At 40.6% G+C, this 6,000-nt stretch overlaps 1 long non-coding RNA gene across 1 annotated transcript; it reads left to right on the forward strand.

The window, feature by feature from the left end:
- Positions 1-3,573: 3,573 nt before the first annotated feature.
- Positions 3,574-4,687, forward strand: LOC111263064 (uncharacterized). The gene is made up of 2 exons (XR_002682006.2): positions 3,574-4,081; positions 4,442-4,687. It is a non-coding gene; the product is annotated as an uncharacterized LOC111263064 (long non-coding RNA).
- The last annotated feature ends 1,313 nt before the right edge of the window (positions 4,688-6,000 follow it).

Genomic DNA, 6,000 nt, shown 5'->3' on the forward strand with positions numbered 1-6,000 from the left:
TTGAAGACGCTGAGGAGCTTTGAGAAGTAGAATTATCTAGGAATGATTTTGCTTCTAAGACGGTTTGAAGTAACCCTCTAAAAACTAAAAAAAAAACAAGTGGAATATGTTCTTTGAACGCGAAATGCTCTGTTTGAACTTGATAAGTTGCTTTCAAGCTACAGAGCCCTCGCTCTATATGCCGCAGTCGCATTGTCACGTCGGTGAATGAGGACTGAGGAGAGATGTGGAAGTTGTTTTTTGCCAGTAGACAACCGGTTTTCGAAATTCGGTGATACGAATAAAAAGGCAACAACACAACTTTCCAATGATAAATATTTTTTGCCAATTAGAAAATACGGGAATAAAAGCAGGAAATAGGTAGAATCAAACACTACTCAGGTATGAACCTGATAATAACAGATGCGCACCCCTCATTAACAAATGGTACTAAGTATTGCATTGATTAAAGATATTTAACTAACTTTTCGGTCATATGGCATAGAACGGCAATATTCAAGCATGTAGTAGATACACTTTTGCTTATTGTTTACCTAATCAAGCCAGTATATTCTGGGGTCTACTCAACAATTGTGCGCTTGTGATTTACTATATCTAATCTCGCTATCATAGATCTGTTTGCCACCGTCTAAGGTAGGACAGGTTACGACACCTGCCGCTTTCTTTAGATTAAGGAAACAATCGAGTCAGTAAAGCTCTCTTTTTCAAATCCAAAGAAAATGGATACTGAAGCCATCGCTTAACTCGTTTCAGGCCATAATTGAGACTTAATGGGCTCGTACATCGTTATCTAGTAACCTCACTGGGGGTTGTTGATTGCCACGACTCTTCAGAGATTCAGGATATCTGGTATCGTTGACCATTTTCTTTTCGGAAAACCTCCTGTAACAATAAAAATTCCTGATATTCATTGCAAGCGTCAGCTCACGCTCAAATTAACAAGATCGCTTTCCCTTTCACCCGATGCTCTTTTCTCGTTTGATTCTTCCCTGGAAGATAGCACGCACTAATGCGTGTCTCATCTAATGCACACCGAACGGGCTTTTTTTGCTGATAATGACCGCACGAAAACTCTCTAGAGTATAATACAGATGGTATCTGTCGTAGTCTCGATTTATAGGAAACCCTTTCCTCCTTCATAGTCAGTGTTTTCGTCATAATTTCATAACGCATCCTTTGAAGACCTTTATATGGCAGCCTAACTTTTCCACGCTCTGTTTTGTTGAAAAGGTTCCGTGATTACAGCAGCGTATTCTTTCACTTTAGCGCCCTGATGTGTAGTCCTTTTTATGTAACAAGCTATTTATATCTATATGAAATAATTCCATGTTACTTATTTTACATACATATTAATTTTATGATATGTATCTAAAGCCGTCTTTGAAAACAAATATTGACACACGCAGCATAAGGTCTGGCAATGACCTTCGTTCAGCTTTCGACGCATTTGATATCAGCATTACGCCACTTGGCAGTGCAAAAGTCCTGCTTCCAGAGCTACGATGACATAGTTAAAATCGTCGCATAGAGATAGCACTCAAATCAGCTTCAAACAGAGAGCGAATCAACACGGTTTGATGTTGTGTTAAAGAATTTCACTTGCCACAAGCGAATTGTAGCCTAAAGGAATCCTCGTTTATGGCAAAGCCCCTTTTACTAACTCAATTTATCCAGTCGTTGGGACATCAACGTCACCAAAATAACACGGCGACGCACCGGTAGAACGTGTCTTTTTCAAAACACGCTCCATCCTGCACGTTCAGTTGGCTAGCTTAAAATGTCTTGGTAAAACGCTTTGGTCATAGTCAACGGCATCGTCAACGTTTTTTTAAAGCTACATCAAAAAATCGTGAATTTCATACTGCAGAATTATTCTAAGCTGAGGTATTAATGCGATTCGATGCTTTAATTATACTCATATACGCTTAGAAGAACAATAGATGGGGAGACGCTTCGGAGCGTCATGCCCATGGTGAATACTTTGAAGACTGGTTCTCTAAATTAATATATATATATATATATATTTTTTTTTTATAATGTATCGACCTGCACATATTAGTGTTAATAAAATCGTAAAACGCATTCGGGCTGCCTTGGCATATTATAATATATAGGAAGACCAACGCTTAGCTTCAACTATCTTCTAATTCCAATTTAAATAAACAGCTTTTTGTTAATTCTAGTATCAAAGGCTTTCTTAGATTTCTTAGTAGTACACACCATTAACAGGTAAAAACCGAGTGAACTTTATGGTAAATCTCTTCCTAGTACGCTGGCTTCTAGCGTCTATGTACTCCTGGAAGATCCGTTTACCATGGTGGATGACAGCCACAAGTAATAGTTCGTACAAAGAAACTTATGCGACGATGATCATTTAGATAAAAATACAAGCATAGAAAATCCGGCGAGTAGTTTTCTTTCTCTTATTCAAACAGCCTTTGAAGCATCCTTTGCCCCGTCCATCCCTCTATCAGTCGTTTTCGTTATCAGGTTTCTGTTCTAGGTTATGCAGTATAGATGATCACAATGGCATGGCGGGTGCTCTTCAGGAGTTCGGGCGCAGCCCTTAGGGCCAAGAAGAGAACCGGGACCTAGCAGAGGAACTATCTAAGGGAACTGAGAGACTAGGAGATCACAAGGCCAGGAAGAAGATCGGCAAACGCTAGAAACGTGAGCTAACCTAGCTTTGCCGCTGCTCTACATTGGAAATGCGGAGCGCTGTCACACGGACATGCAGAAATAGAAAAAACATACATACTGGTTAAAAGCAAGCATACCAATCGACCACCCTAACAATTGGTTAAGCACGCAAATTGACAAATATAAGGTATTTGCCGGGTCTCTCGCCGGACCAACTTCTTTCTCGCTGACCGCTACGTCTATACGTACGTAAGCCTCTGTCGCCCTTCCGGTTGCCGTATACAGCTATGTTGCATTAAAGCAGTCAACTAGTAACGCTATTACTGGGAGATCCGCGCCCGTGAACCTGCTATCCAAGGGATTCGCTACCTAAGCTCGATGGAGGTACGATGTTGCAACTGGTTTAGCGCGATAAATCAGCAATAACGTCCGACGTTTACATAAGTTTAGGTTTTTGTTAACCCTGTTAGGTGTCTGGTTGGCTTTATCGGTGCATTGTGAATCACTTTTTAAGATTACTTCTCAAGTTCTGCTCTATTCATTTCACGTTCAAGCATACTTGTCTTTGCTTCTGAAAGGGCTGAGATTAGTTGACGGTCGTCGTCGTCTATGGAGCAACGTTTGCTTCCTCCAGCTCTTTGGAAATGTATCAACCAGCAACTGGCAATAGTTGGCTTTTGTTGGAGGGGTTGCCTGCTTGCTGAGCAAGTTGAGTGACCGGAGGCAGCATTGCAGGAGGATTGGCTAGGCCAGCCAAGGGTGATTACGCACAACACCTCTCGGGAGAAAGGACAAACTTCGCTAAAAGAGAATGAAAAGCGGGAGTGCTGTGGGGAATACTAGAATAGCAACAAGGAAACGAGGAACAGAGAAAAAAAAAGGTAAGGGCCGTCCTACCACCCTGGCGGTATATATTCGACTAACAAAGAAATCCAAACCACGCTGGGTGTCGTCTTGTTACTAACTACAGAGTTAGCCAGTCTAATAGACAAGCGTGTTAACCAGCGTTACACGCCTTCTGATGTTTTCATGTAGGTGACCTGCAGAACAAGGAAAATAGGTGCGAGGCAATGGTGGATAGCAGTACATAGCAATGACGTCAGAACGAAAAGATACGACGAAAGATCGATTCCAGTCAAGGGCAACCACAATAGCGTCGAGCAAAAGGAAAACAACTGTTGGATTCGGTTATACGAGCCTATGCAGAACAATGATTATCGTTTGGCCGATTGACGCGGTTAACCGCCCCACCATGACAGTTTCAAACAGAACTTGCCACCGTTTGCTGTTGGCTACAACGTTATGTAAATATTTGCGTAGCGAAGGAAACCTAGTTCGAGGCTTCGAGCCTGATGCGTCTCGTCAGCGAAACAGTCGGCTTTCTAGCTAGCGATGAGAATCGTTACTAGGTGGTCAGGCAAGCAAGCAAGCAAGCAAGCAGGTAGGTGGGCAATCCAACTATCATTTCCTTAGTTTTTACAGGTATCCTGTAAATAAGCTAAGAGGAGCTCACAGTGACGAATGACAAAAGAATAGGATGAACAGCCGGGAGGTTAGGTCGAGGAAGTTAGCTGGTTAACTAATGAAAAACGTTTCCAGTGCTTTTGTTGTTATAATGACGTTAATTATTAAGCGATTTACTAGATAGCGGGTGTCTCAATAATGTTCCTCTATGAACTCGAAAACATTGTGTACATTTAGATGCACTGAATCAATAAGTGCGGATGTCCCAGTGTAACATAAATCCACATAGATATGTATAAATAAATAATATTCTAAATAAGTGTATTTTGTATTGCAGTATTGTCCGAGGGAAGCGCGTTAAAAAAACTGCTATAAGCCCGAATTAAACTATCGCTGTTCAACTTGTAGCATAAACCAGACGTCTACATATGTCTGAGCCTCTGTGAACTTTATAACGCTCGTGTGTGAGCAGACTTACGCGAACTGTCATACTGCCTACTTTCTCAATTTTTATACAATACGATTTATATATCAACGAGATAAGGTTACTAAAGTTTTTAAGATATTAAAATTAAAACTAAAACCTTAGTTTTAATATGCTACTACGTATGCTTGCATACTGCTATCTGTAAATTTGGTTGAAGGGGCTTTCAAATTCAATGATGCAATAGATATCCCTTTAAGGTAAAAACCTTTTCCACTTGAGTTGATACAAAGAAGTAAAAATCCGGAAGTTTTAAATATACCGCTTCGTTTAGGCTATCTAGGAGCAACCTTGAAGGGCAATTTTTCTGCGAACTGCCACTGGGTAGGAATAGATCCGTTAGCACTAAAAACATCCGTGCGCAACACACAGTTTCCTCTATTTTTAGCGTTCGCTTCTACTGAAGTCGTCACGAATGTCCTGCTCCGTATGGACCTACGTCGGTGAATATATTTTTACTTTGCAAAACTCTTTCATAAATATTCTTAGATGTAAACTACATAATATAGCTCGGGATTCTAGGAACTGTACGAACGGCTATTACCGGCACGTGCAACAAAGATGTGTGAAGTCCCAAAGCTTACGTCCGTCATTAACATACGCGATAGCAAATCCTGATGGAGGTTTGCGCCTGGGTTATTATAGAGTTATCAGTATGTCAACCAATAGCAGCTAAGTTACGCCATAGTAGTACAATAGAAATTGACGTTACGCGGCAGGCCCTTAATACTATTTTTTGCCCTAAATAATAGCATATATGTCGGCTATGGCACAATTTAGGGCTATTACACATATTTAGGGGGTCCCTATAATACGCTAGAGCACATTGTTGCTTTTCACTGGGCAGCTAAGATGCCGCGCACATATTCGTATGGCTAAATATAGTAGAAAGACTTACACGCTAACTTACTAAATTCGAATTATAGTTCTCATACACTTCTTGAATCAACTCATACAGTCACTGAAGCTTGAGCATGAGTTGTATGGAATACTGGCCAATGATTAGAAACGAATGTCAATAGCCCTGTCTGATAGTGAATTATACCTGATTAGGATGTTACTATATATTCATTATCGCAGACACGCCTGTGTTAAACTTGAGAGAAAGCTTTCAGAACTCATATAAAATCCGCAGCAATTAGCAGAATACATGTTTTGATCAGAACGATTCATTCTATTGGCATGGCAATTTCTAACCAACATCCGCAACCAACGAGGCCTTACTGTTTCCATATCATTTACAAAATTGTGTTCTCTCATCGCACAGCTAGAATTAAATAACAAATGCACAATGAACGCAGGGTATCCGAGTGCGTTGATCTATGGCCGATGGCAAATGTAAGTAAAATTAGATCAATAGAAGAGTTTTCAGTTCAGCTGGGTCCTCGACGTTACGCTTTGTATCATCTATG

The sequence above is a fragment of the Varroa jacobsoni genome, unplaced genomic scaffold, assembly GCF_002532875.2.
Source record: "Varroa jacobsoni isolate VJ856 unplaced genomic scaffold, vjacob_1.0 scaffold_75, whole genome shotgun sequence".
NCBI classification, from domain to species: domain Eukaryota; kingdom Metazoa; phylum Arthropoda; class Arachnida; order Mesostigmata; family Varroidae; genus Varroa; species Varroa jacobsoni.